We start from the raw sequence: 15,107 nt of genomic DNA on the forward strand, positions 1-15,107 counted from the left end.
AGGTTGATTGAGACAAAGTTAGCTCATGTTTACGTTCATCATATTTTATTAGAGAGTTTGCTGATAGAGTATGTAGGATAGCGATTTCAATAAGAAAACGTTTATCCATAGCTTTTATTTTAGAATTTAAAAATAAGATTCCTAAGGAGCTTCTATTTCTATATAGCCACTATTTTGATTAGAGTGTACCTGATGATCCGAAACCTCCAAAACCTCTTTCGCTTTCGTTATCAAATTCTGTAACTACTTCAATTGGCAATGATTCATGTTTTATTAAAACTAACTGTGCAATTATTTGAAATCTTTGAAGAACAGTTTCACCATAAGGAAGGAAGATAAAATATCTAAGCATCGCGTTAACTCAAAATAATTCACAGATAGACCATATTATTGATGTTCTTTTGTTACTTACTACCAAAACTTCTCCGTGATATTCACTGTCTATAGCACCTGCACATACATATATATCTTCTTTTAAAATTAAACTTAATGTAGAAAAGGTTTTCCCTAAGTATCTTTTTGGTACGTCTATTTTAACTCCAGTTTTAAATAGATGAGTATGCCCAGGTTTTATTCTTACAGTCTCGGGAGAATAGAGATTATAGCCAGCAGAATCGTTTACCATAACTCTAGAAACAAAACTTTCTTCATTTAAATAAATAACTTTGAGAGACATTATACAGTATTCACTTTTATAAGATAATTAATAAAATATTTTATTTTTTTGAAATTAGTGGCTTCACAAAATATTTAAACACATAATAACCAATCATACATATAGCCAATTTCTTTAACTAGGTCCTCATCTCATAGTGGTGTCCAAAACTCATTACCTTTACCTTTACGGATATCTAGTTCTTGTTGCATTAGGTTAAACAGCTTAACACTGTTAGGGTCCCTAAACTTTTCGTAAATGATCTCGAGGTTTGGATATTTCTTATACGTTTCATTAATAGGTTTGTATAAACTCCTTTTCTGACATGGAATAGCATAAGAGGGAAAGAGATCATCTAGTTTGTTCTTTTTGTATATGATCAGGCAGTTATCTTTTGAACTGTCATTAGTATATGGTGAAGCAACTTCTTTGAAAGCATTGTTTTGAATCCTTAAGTTTTCCATTGATTGTTCGATTTCTTCTACTCTTGATTCTAATTTTTGTTGTTATCATGGCATTGCTTAAAGCTTAAAATCAATTGAGAACCAAAGCGAGATACTTAATAACAATTCCTTTCTTAAATATGTTCCTGTTATAATTGTGTTTGCTCCTCCTTTTATTATGTATATAGAGCGGTCCCTATCATCGGAGGAATTGCTTTCTCTACTATAATATTCTAAAAGCTCGTTTGACTCTTTATTTTTTAACCACTTACCAAACCTTTTACCAGCACTCTGACACAACTTACAATTAGTAGCGTTAAAATAACCTGTCTCCCTATCTATAATAAATTTGAAATCACCAAAAAAAAAACATACCAATAGTGATCTTTAATTTGTTCGTAGCAAATATCATTTAAACTGTGAGAGATAGCCATAGTACTCATATTTATATATATATATATATATATATATATATATATATATATATATATATATATATATATATATATATATATATATATATATATATATATATAATTTCATTTTCATGAGTTTTGACATAACTTAGTAGCCTTGAAGTCACACCCGCAGGATCTTAATATATGAGTAATAGTCATAAAAAGACAAAACATACAAAACTTAAACTACTACACTATCTCTATCTATCCAACTATTATGGGAATCATCAAACACTAACCATTTAACATATACTTTATTATCTTTCTTACGCAATACTTTTTCAACAAGGTACTCATCTATATTTAGTTCTTTAATAATTCTTGCTCATAGAACCTTCCTTGTACATCCTCATTATTCAAATCTTTTATTCTGTATGTTGGTGGATTGGACGGAATAATTTCCTTAGTGACAAATACTTCTGTTGACCAGTTAGGGGTATATTTTTTTCAAACAGCCTTTAGATTTATCTATACGAACGTAATCATTAATTTTATATTTAGGTTTAACACGTTTATATTCTTGTACACTTTCTCTAATATTATTTGCTCATTCTTTTTATTAACTTTTACATGCTTTATGCCAATTGTTCTATGTATTTTACTATTATACTCGCTAACTAATGTTGGTAATATCTCTGTCCATTTATAATTTAATTGCGTAGTAAACTTCTTTTACATGTTTTCCTTAAGAGTTCTGTTGAAGCGTTCTACGATGGAAAACTTTTTACCACTACAAGTTGAGTAATGGTTGATATTATATTCCTTCATCAACTCTTTAAAGTTTTGTTATAAAATTATTTACCTTGATCAGTTTGTAAATTACTAGGTTTTCTAATTTTTAATACTGATTTAAAGGCTTCTGCAACATTCTTACCGCTCTTATCTTTAGCAGAAACAAGAAACGCATATTTCGAAAATACATCAATAATCGTTAGTAAATACTTATGGCCTTTTTAAATTTGGAAACACCTTTTAGTACCCCGCTATCCATTTCTGCAAGATCAGCTTGCCAAAGAACATCAATACCTTTTATATCAACACTTAGCATAGGGTAGTTTTTCTTGCAGGTTTGTGAATTTCTCCTATAATGTCTTCTCTAACACCTTTACCTCATTTTAGTAGATCTTTCTTTTTAACGAATTGAGTTTTATTAATACCACATACAGAACAAACACCTTTCTTGATACATCTTCCATTCTTGATACATCTTCTATTCTAATGGTATCTTTCTTTGTATCTGTTAATTTCTTACACGAAACGCAATACATCCTATTTTTTATGTAGAAAATCATTTAAGCTCTCTTTCTATATAATACACAGCAAACAGTAATTGTCCTTCTTCCATAGCAGCGTTCTCTTTTGGTTTAATCGTCTTTATGTTATTCTTGTTAAAGCTGGAAGGTGAATTTTCAATCAAATTATCATCACCTAGATATATATTTAGCAAAAGAGACACTGACCAAAGCTTAAAACCCACTTTATTTTAAATTATAATTTGTAACTGTTTCGGATATCTAGCATATCCTTCTTCAGACACTATCGAAATTAATGAAAATACAGACATATATATAAATGTTGTTATAACAAAGAACCTAAAGCTCTAATTGCCGCGAGAATAGCTGGTATCGTAAAAATAAATCCACCAATGTGTTCTATGGGTAAACTCTTAATGTTTTTCATTTGCGCAGTAGATAGATTTACATTCATACCTTTTCCTTCTTCCATCTTCTTAGCATCATCACTTACTTGTTTCTTTGTTAATATATGATCAATCTTTAAATTCTCAAGTTCATTTTGAGGAATAAATACGTACAACCTTTAATATTACAGATACTTCTTATTTAATACAAAATCTTTATTTGTAAAAGTATGGTTGTTTTTGCTACATCAACATGAATTAAAGTATCATTCTCATCTTTTATTTGTATTTCAAATTCATCGATCTTGTTTCTTCTTAAAGGAGAAATGAAGGATAAGCGGGTTCATATATAATAATATGTTTAAATTCAGTCTTCGTTTTAAATGTTGTTATTACTCCTGTTTCTCTATGAGTATGATCACCACCTTTAACGATCATGCCATCAGCTACATTGCAGTGAACATTAATTGTATCGAAAGGATCAAATTTTGGTAATTTTTTCCAATATATGTTTCGTTATTTGCTAATACTGGTAAATGCTCAAATCCAAAAACAATATTTAAATTTCCTATTAAAAACCACTATTGCCTCTTTCTATTTTTACTCTATTTCTTACCTGCTCCGTGACTAAGCGGTTAGCGTACGCGCCTTTGGCGTGAGAAACCCGAGTTTAATTCCCGGTGGGAGCTCATGTGGTTCGGATTCCACGTTAATCACTAGGTCCACGTCTCATATAGACTTGCTGCTGAACGGGACGTTAAACTCAAAATCAACTCAACTCTATTTCTTACCTGATCTTCTGTTAATGTTATATTTACAGATTGAGAATTTAAATAATCGTTAAGGCTCTTTAAATTGAATTGTCCACCTGGTATAAGTGCTCGTTTATCTCCATATATAACTAATGTATTATCTGCAACATTTGGAGTTAAATAAGTGATATAAAATTCCAACTAGTCCTATACTTAAATAGTTAGTGCTGTTACCTAATTCGTAATGTAGTTTCTTTTCCAAATTAGAAGTATCACCAATTAACTTGAACACCTTAGCCATTTATTATATAATAAATGAATAAATTTGATTTGCCTAAAGATATTCCAAGAGAAAAAGTAATCAACTGAATAGGTGATATCATTCAAAAATTAGAATATAGCTTAAAGAAGAAAAAGAAGAAATTATGTTAAATATGCTTATTACAGCTTAATCACTTTATCCATATTATTATGTGCAACAACTGGTTTTATTAATGCATTTATTCTCGTGACAGTTTATTCAATTATAACAACATCTTCTGATACAGGTAGTGCAGTTATTACAGGGTTGTCTTCTAAACTTAATGTTAGTAAGAAGGATGAATATAAGAATATTGTAAATTGTATCTACTCCTTTAAAGAACAATTAGAGATGATAATAACATTGAATGGTGATATGGATGAGGAATATATTATAGATACCGCTTATAAGATTAAACAAACACTTGAAAATATAAAAACATAAAGCGTCAAAAATCCTAACAGATCAAGACGTGTTATCAAATAAATGAGTAAGGTTAAGAAAACTGTTAATTAGGATCTGAAAGAGATGATTAAAGAAAAACGACTAAGAAAAGAAATGGAGAACTTATACCTGATGATATGCGTTGTCTTATTATAGGTCCGTCTGCTTCTGATAAAACGTTTCTCTTTTTAACTTTTTACTACAGCCAGGTTCGTTAAACAATAATTATTACTATATTTATTCTAAAAGCATCAATCAGCCAAAGTATCAGGAACTACAAGAACGATTTGAAGAAGCAGAATTAAAATTAAAGAAACAAATAGCAACATTTCTAAGTGATAATGACATGATGGTACCTATTGATGAATGTGAAAAATATTGTATTGTTTTATTTGATAATTTTAGTTTAGAGAATCAAGATAGTGTTAGAAATTACTTTACAAGAGGAGGGCATAAGCATTTAGATTGTTTCTGTCTTGTACAAACAAATTCCAAAAAACCTAAACACCTAGTAAGAGATAATGTTAAGTTTGTTTGTTCATTTCGTGAAGATGATAGTAAATTAAAACATGTGTACAATAAGTTTGTAGGAGAAGATATGTCTTACGATAAATTTAAAGAGATATGTTCTACTTGTTGGAAAGATGATTATGGTTTTATAGTTATCGATACGACAAGGAAAGTAAATAATGGCAAGTATAGAAACAAGATAAAACATTTTATAAACGTTCAAGTTTTTGGCGTTTCCTAGACGTTTTTTGACGTTTTAACACGTTCGTTCACGTTTTTGACGTTTTTACACGTTCGTTCACGTTTTTAGACATTTTTGATGTTTATTTACGTTTGTTTGTTTTCTTTATAATAAATATATGAGAAACAAATTGTGAGGAACCTTAAGTTAAAGAAGTTCCTTATTAAAGGTTTTAAAATTTGTAAAAAAAGAAAGAGTAGGAATATATGACAAGTACAAAAAGCAAGAACAGCCTGTAATTTATGCTATTGAGAATTTAGGTAGTGACATTAAAGAATTATTAGAACAAAACAAAAATCTAATAACAGAACTTGTTCCAGTTGTAAATGAAAGTGCAAGAGTCGATTCGAAATATTTTGAATCAGCTCCAATGTATGACAGCTGTGTAGAAGGAGATGACTCGCCAGTGACTAACGAGATAAAAAAAATGAGAAAACAAATTAAATATAAAGTAGAAGGAGTAGAGTCTTTAGCAACACATTTTGGTAAGATTTCACCGAAATATTATGCTGAAAGAAACGATGATGTATTTGGGAAAAAAAGTGTTGAGGAAGATGGTAAAATAATAAATAAAATAGAAAATTCTAATGTTAAAGTTAATGGTGATGATTTAATAATTAACGGAAAAACCTATAAAGAAACAGATGGTTTATGGGATTTGTTAACAATGAATGCTAATAAACATACTGCAGATTATGATAAGGATGATTTTAAAATTTATGAAGAAATAATAATAAAATCAGATGCTGCGTTTCAAAAATATGATCTAGATAATAAAAGATTTGCGTCTGGTAGAAGTGCAAAATACAAAAATATTATAAAACCTATTTAGGAGACAAAGATTAAACCAAGCTTACCTCTAACTCCTAAATCTAAAAAATCACCTAAGTCTTTAGAAGGAATTAAACAATATACTGAACTGCCTAAAGAATATATTTGGATGGATGGGGTATGAAAGTAAATAGATAGATTAATTGAGGGGTTAATTTGGGTAAGAGCGTAAATAGCAATTCTTCAATTTTTCAGGAGAGCAGAAAAATAAATGCCCTTATCCAATTAATCAACGTATTCACACAATATTTTTGGAGACAGGCGTTCGCTACGAAGCAGAGATATTACCTTAATGCTACCTAGACACATGCTGACATGCTCAAACTTGCAGAAAATATGTATATCTCATTTTACCGGAAACAGGTCGATACGCCCTTATCCAAATTACCCCTTCAATTGTTATAGATGAAGAAGAAAAGCTGGTAATAATAATTTTTACAATGAGAAAGTAAATATAGTAAGTATAATTAATAAGAAGCTTTCACAATTTATTCCTAACGATCCAAAAGGTACAGGTTATTTGATAAAAATATTAAACACATTACTACCAAGATTTTGGAATGATGAGAAACTTGATAAAGGGTTAGTAAATTATTTGATTAATAAACTCCCATTCGAATTTCATACTCCTGGATTTAGCTATTGCGGTCAACTGGGCCGCTGTCGTGCTTGAGAAGAGCATGGCAATACACACCTTGTTGCGGGGACGTCTTAATCTACCACCCCTATTTGGAAACTTTTAGGGGGTACTAGGGTAATGACCGAACACAATGATAATAACGATTAGGAACGAATGTAAATATATTTACTAACAGATGAAACATTGGTTCAGTGTAGGGAGTAGTAATATAAGAGAATGGTGAACTTAGCACTTATATAATGAAATGTAGATAATACAACAGGAAACGTATATGCAAGAACCACTATGACTTTTCAAATAATGAATAACGAAACATAAACTGGGGTTGTGTTGGATCGAGTTCGCTTAATTTAGAGCACGTTCTCGTAATGCGAAATTAGTATGTGTACATGATACGCGATCAAGCCAGTGATGCGTGTGTGGAAGCACTAAACAGAAGACAACCCTAAAAAGCTGCTTTTGAATAGTAAACCACTTGTGTTTTCATGATGATGTAGTTTTGACACACAGGAGTGTAATTGAACAAGATGTACTTCAGTTAAGCTTTTGTCGAAACTGATTTTCTACTTGATTTACAATCATTTTGGAAAATTTTACTGACGACACAGTGAACTGTCTCTTCTACTCATATACTCATTACCATTCTACATACAAGAAGTCATTTCATGAATTAGCAGCTACTGTGACAACTATCTATGTATTTGTTGAATATTGTAGAGTGCATAAATACTTCAGTTAAAAACATTTTTTTTTAAATTGTGTGTAATTTTCTTTATCTTGACTTTATAAAAGATTCATGTAAAAACTATTATTCTTATTTATGTTGGATGATATAATTTTTAAAACAATGTTATGCCCCACAACTGTCCATAACAGTTCTGTTGATATTTTGTTTACTTGTTTGCTATTTATTGTTTGTGATTACATTTCGTACAAGTTCAATTTTCTACAAAGTTGGAATTTATATGTTTTATTAAAATGTTAACCTGTTCTAGACCTGCACCAAGCAATATTACGAATTACATTGTTAATATTTATTTTAAATGCGATACCGTATATTATATATCTGTGCCGTTAAAGATATGGCTTAATTTATAACTACTGTGTCAATTGGCGAAATAGCTTTCTTTCCCGGAACAAGAAGAAGAAGAAGAAAGATAATTAATTTGAAAAGAAGAAGAGATAATATACTTAAAACAGAAACGTAAGAGATTTTTTAAAAAAAGGTTAATCCTTTCATAAAATATTTGAAAAAAATACGTTATTTGGAATTACATGTGTACGAAATTAAGGATCTACGATATTTTAATCTGGTAATATATATATCCGTAAATAATTAATTAGTTCTGATAGCAGTTAGTCTAGATAATTATTAATTAAAATACACAATATATTATTTGTGATCATGGAGAGCGAGAAAATAACGTGTATGGCTAACTAAAGAGTTACTTCTGGGGGCTTAAGCCCTTCTACTCCTTGCTATGCCGCCACATAAATGAAAATGTAACATCATAAATTAAGAAATAATTATTATCCAAATTCTAGTATTTTACAATAATCTTTTGGTCAATATGGAAGCTACTCCGGATGATATTCAACCTACTACATATTTCATGGGTTCATTAATATTTACTGTCAGAAAGACCTAGGACACTTTATCAGCATAATATTTCTGATTAGTGAGATGATAACCAAAGCGCATAGCAACACAGCACTGCTTATTTCTAAATATTGTAAATTCAGACTACTCGAACGTTTCTTCTCTGTGCAATTTTGAAGTCATGTCTTGTCTATTTGGCAACGAGGTAAGGATATTTACAACATATGCAGAAGGCTTGATTTAGTATACGAGATTATGATGATAATTTAAATATATATGTATTAAAGAGTAAATAAAATGATGCTATTATTATATAGTGAATAAATATGTCCCGTGTGGAAATATTGTCTTTTGCTGAAATGTTGTAACCTGAGATGCTAATTGAAACAGGACATGTACGGAAGCTGAAAGAAGAATTTTAATATCATTATAAATAACATGGTGCTGGTTTCTACCGCTTGGTAATCTATCTATATGTATATATCATGAAATGTCGGAACAAGACCAATATATGTGCTGCATCATTAAATAAACACTATTCATAGACATAATATTTAAAATACATGCTACGCAGTTTAAACTACAAGTAGGTTAATTCATTTGGTCTGCAATTTCATATGGAAACATGAAATAAATAAATATCTACCGATTGATCATACTATAAAATATGTATAAGGAAATTCATGTATATGTAATATTGTTACTCGTTACTCAACTATATTCTCCTTTCTACAATTAATTCTATGTATGATGCCTAATTACTCGTTTTTATAAATAAGCTAAAACAAGATTTTGTCTTTTTACTTATATTTAATTTCAGAGAATTTGAATGTTCCTCCAATGACTGTATTCATTCATATCGTCAGTCACGGTAGTTATCTATTCCCGTGCGATGTGATTGAGAAATCTTCATGATTGCATTTACATCCTCATCACCGAACTTGGATCTAAAATACAAAATCTTTCCACGGTTTTCATTCGTGGTGGCGACTCAGTCTACATGCAAGGGCCAAACGGTTCAATTGGCATAACGTCGCCTACGGTCGACGGAATGGATTATTGGTGTACCGGAAGATGAACAAAGTGGAGCGTTACAACAATATTATTATAAATGAAATTGTTCTTGCTTCTTGAACTCTGAAAGGAAAACTGAATCGTTCATACTTATTTTCTTTATGAACTCGGAACGTTAAACCGAAAAGTATCTTTTCATCTTAAATATGAATGAAACAATATAAAACAATAGTTGACGCTTTATAAGTAATTCTAATATATTGTTCAATTTAGTAGATCAATCTTGAAGAAACTAATATAAAACAAAACTTACTGGCGTCACAGCTCACAGATATGGAAGGCTTTTCCAAGGGAATTTTTATAAATTGGCAAATGTATTTATCATTTATATTTACATCCTTTGTCAACAGAAAGGCTACACAAAAGGATACCTAGAATTGAAGTGCAGTCTGAACCACTGCACTGCGTTCGCCCCGCTCTCTACCAGGTAATGAACTCAGGACTTCATGCACCAAAGGAAAGTGCGATATACATTGTGAGGAGAGTACCAACTTTATTTTCGTAAATGTAATAGAAATTAGAGAGAAGTGTTGTTTAGCAGCAGATGTAGAAGCAGAGCATAACAATTAGATACGCCAGTCAGACATTTACGTAGTATCATTAATACAGAAAAAGTCCTAAGTCAGAATTTGTGACAAGGCTTGCGCTGAATAATGTGTAGTAAAGACGTCGTTATTTCTTTCCTTTTTAGACCGAAGAATTCGCTACCTTGTCTATTTGGGAAATTTACAAATTGAGTTAGAAGTCTAAGTTAGCAGCGAGGTTTGAGTGCCTTCATATCACATCAAGCATGGAGGACACTAAATTATATGTTGTAACCGTTTTTCGACTACACCGAACACAAAATTGCTAATACCCTAAAGTTTTAAAACTTTGAAGTCAGTGCAGATAATATAGTACAAGTTACCTCTAGACAGCACTACAGCATGTGACAAACGTCGAGAATTTCCCCTCCGTAGGGAAAATTACGTACCAGTTACTATTTTTATTCCAGGTTTGAGTTGAAGATATCGTTATAAGATGTTGAAGATATCGAAACGCGTTGAGTCATCTTCATTTGTAGTTTATGATTTCAACAGGCAACACAATGAATCATTATCGTGTAGTAGGGGCAGGAATTGCAGTGATTGCATCTTCGCGTTATTAATCTCCAAAAGACAGCCAAACGAACAATAAGCCCTATCCATACAAATCAGTAATTCATAGTTATATCATCTTCTACACTGTACAAGTGCAGCACATCATTTCCTTGATGATAATTTCTACAAATATTTAAAAGGTAACACTAATGATAAGAAATGTGACCCAATCTCATCTTACGTAGATACTTTGTTTGTGTTGTCCTCTGTGATTATTTCAAAACATGTGTGTACAGAAGCATCCAAAGTAAGGATAATCTGTACAGGAGGCTCAACAATTGGCTAATAGCAGTAGAATATGAAGAGACGTGATGTCCTACATGCTTCGGGACATGCACTTCCGACTGCAAGACTGCATTTAACAGAAAGAGGCATTCGTTCGAAAATATTACCGACTCTTGCCTATGTTGCGGTACTTGCTTCACACACACATAGACCAATAATCGAAGATATAAATGAAACGAAAAATTAAAAGAGTGACCTTCCAAATGTTTGGACTAAATGTTAGGAATCGTTGTAGTGTTGCTAATATTCTGTCTATCGTTTTCAGGTCCCTACATAAAATGAGATCTCGGTGTCCAACGTATCAGTGCACTATAATGCAATGTGTACCAATGTTATACTCAAATGTATGTATCTAACGTATTCACAGCGTTAAAAATGACTGTTTAAACTGTGGTTGTGGATATTTTAATATGTGATATTTGTTGCATCCTTCACAGGAACATGTTGTGAGACTTTAAGAATTATAATTTTATGGTGCTCAAAGTTCGAGAAGAATTTAATCCTTGTATTAGCGGATTGATGTTTGAAGCTATATTCATGAGGAATTTCTAGTCAGAAGACGAAAATAATGAAAAACAGGTTGATAATTTTTCTTTGTGATTATGACCATATTCTTGTTTTCCTTGATTTTTTTCATTTCTTAGTCTACTAAGCATTTTGAAGTTTATTTTTTTTCTGGGTAAGCCTATCTTTGTTATCATACTATCGCTCTATAAATATAGAGCATGGAGTTTATTGAGAATTGTTTTTTGAAGAAAAAGTATCGTTTATGTATAATTTCAAAGCAAACTCCTTTGTATAAGATTTTTTTTTTACATTTTAAAGGTTATATATACGATTCTATTGAAAAATTAACTGAAAAATAAGACATTTCCTTATCTTGCAATAGAAAATAAGGATTTTGTGCAAGTAATATGTAATAATAATAAGTTGCACATTATGATATGATGATATATAACATAACTTCAAGTCACCATTTCCTGACATCTTTTCCCAGTCACCTTTTCCAGTCACTTTTTCCAACAAGAGCGCTTTTCCTGTAACAACGTGATAATTTTAGTGTTTTCTTTTCCGTTTAAGAGCTGGATACAAAGGCAAATAGCTGTCTGTAATAAGCTATTAACACCACGAGAAAATAGCTGAAAATGCAGAACTGCTTGAGACGCCTTCCTTCTGCTTTCTTCCTCCCAGTCTGTGTCTGTTAATGGGTATGGCTCAAAAGTAAATAGAATTTGTGGGGTGTACTATTTGCATTTAAATTGAAAATTACAGATGGCGAAAGTTCTTACCTCTACCACGTCATAATAGTTGAACTACATATGAGCTCTCAACATAACGTATTCTTCCTTTGCCATTTCCTACTGCATCTGCCATCCTTCTATTGTTTGGAGAAGAAAATGAAGTAATCAGTTTAACAACTAAAATTGGCATAAACTTTAGAACTATACGCAAGAAACAAATTACACTTAACGAAGTATATATTCAGTTCAATACTTAGAAAGTACACATGAATCGTAATTCACAAGTAGTTGTAAATTGACAGAATAAAAATTTAACCTCTGCACTTTGGACTTGCCAAAAGATAAATAAACAGCCTGCAAATCAAGCTTTGGTGTAGGGATTTCAAAATGGATAGGAATTAAATCAACTCTTGAAGAAGGTTACACATAGCTGGGCCATTGGAAATCAGAAAAATCCCCCCTTACGAAGTAATACTATATACTATTAATACATTTATTTATATTTATCTTGAATATGTTAGTTATTATGTATTATGAAAATATGACAGAAGGAAAGTCAAGCGGAAGACTTGGGTTCAATTTCTACCGGAAATAATGTCTCAGGAAAAATAAAATGACGTAATAAGATATAAAAAATCTAATATAAAGTTATCTGAATATACAAAAGAATATTTGATAACTAATTTTAATCTGTTATTTCCATGGTTGACAACAATATGTTGTCCACACAAATAAATAAAAGTGATACATTGTCACAGTAATTCGCTATTATTGCTTTTATCAATTTTGTTTAATACAATTTTATACTTTTTACCAATTTATAACGTAATAGTCGTCATAGATAATGGCTGCGGCATTCAATATATATAAAACCACAAATGTGATTCTAGAACAAGAAAAAGTACAGAAAACTGTTATATTTAAGCATAGAGGAAGTGCAGTGAAAAATAGAAAAGTAGTATTGTATTGAACTTTAAACAAATGTAAGATATAATATTCAATCTAATACAAAGGATGTAATCAAGTGTAACTGCAAACACAAATTTATATTGCTGTCAACACTAAAATAATTTGTTATTGACGTGAATGACAAATTACGAGAGAACGCTGAAATCTTGAATAATTCAGAAAGGTAAGTCTGTACGAATATGAAACTATAACCTTTCAATCGTGTGGAAAACAAACTAATAGATCTGCATATTGGTTCAAAGTGCCATTTGCAACAAGTTCTTTGTTGTTGATTAAGTTACAAGTCGAGAGAAATATTGTTCTTTCTTTTTTTTAAGAAATTGGATATTAGTTCTATCTTGGACTTGCGAGTATATTACGGAATTGTAGCTGTCCCATCTTGCCGTCATGTAGTTTCATCATGTGAGCAATTATTCAAACAACGTTTGAGAGGTTAGTAAAGTGAATTTGTTCGTCGGCGAGCACCTTCCAAGAATCTTTCTTCTCGTGGTGATATTCACTTTTCTAGCCCACCTTTGATTACATTGATGGTCTCTAGAGATGTCCTTCTTTCAAGATTCATGAATTATCTTTTAGGTTACCAACTATTTATTCTTCTAATTTCGTTTATTCAGTTCCTTTTATACCAGAAAATAAGGATGCTGTATGAGCAACCTTAAGCAAATTTTGCATGACATTAGCTGTTACCAAGGGAAAGATCCTTATGTAAAGATTTTAGTTAAACGGGCACATCACTGACAAATTATATTCCAAAATCTATCTCATATACTTAACAAGCAAAACTAGATGAAAATAATATTACCATGAGTGTTAAAGTGTTTTGATGTCTGGCGGTGCTAATGGTATCACTGTGGCTTCGACATAATTCACGATGTTATAGCAGTAATAAAACTTAAAATATATGTGTATATTTTAAGTTGTAAATATATTACGGAAAGTTCCAGGGCACTTAAATAACGTCAAGTTTCAAGTGTTAACGTCAGTGTTAAGTACGTCTGATAAAAAAAATGTGAAGCAGTCACGACATAGAACTGAAGTAGTAGTAATTAATATCAACTCTAAGCCGAATAACTGATTGGGTTCCGTTTGGAAATAATCTACTAGATGCTCTTGTCATGCCATTCGCTCATCGCTCAATACGCAGCTGTATCAAAGCATATAGATACCTATTTCTGTGTTTCACCACCTACTTCGAATCTGAGGACTTTTCAGGCCAGACTAGGTGTCATAAAATACCAGAATGTGTCTCAAATCATATTTCAGTGCTTTAAGCTCTGTGAACACTGCGGTTTTGTTTTGGAAGGTGGTAATCTGAACTACATATTCATCGCGGACATGTTCAACAAATGACATCATTTGGTAAATGAAACTAGCTATATAAGCATGCGGATTATATTCATATTCTGCTTATGACTAAGTCCAAGTCATTGTTTGAAAAACATTCCAACAACATCGCATAACCTCCTCTAGCTAGAACAACACACTCCGCATACTGTGAGTGAAAAGTTTAATAGAATTTGCGGTGTACTTGACGTTTTGCATAACTGCAACTAGTGGCGTATTTATGATTTTGTTTCGGGAGGGGCTTTGCCTGAAATGTGAAAATTCTGCAAGATATTTCATATACTTTACTATAGTAAGTAAGATTTCGGGGGGGCTTAAGCCCGGAAGCCCCCCTAAATACGCCACTGACTGCAACACAGACAACTACGCGATTCATCAGACTAAAATACATGTTTCCAGTTAGCAATAGTCGAGTATCTCCATTCCTGAGCCTATATTTAAGATATAAGATGTACGTCCCAATGAAGTATTTTGTTGTTATTGTCCTTGTTCTTATATTCAGTTCCAAACGTGTATGACATACCTTCCGCAACATTCTCCT

This window comes from Thermobia domestica, chromosome 3 (genome assembly GCF_964235325.1).
Source record: "Thermobia domestica chromosome 3, izTheDome1.hap1.1, whole genome shotgun sequence".
Classification (NCBI taxonomy): domain Eukaryota; kingdom Metazoa; phylum Arthropoda; class Insecta; order Zygentoma; family Lepismatidae; genus Thermobia; species Thermobia domestica.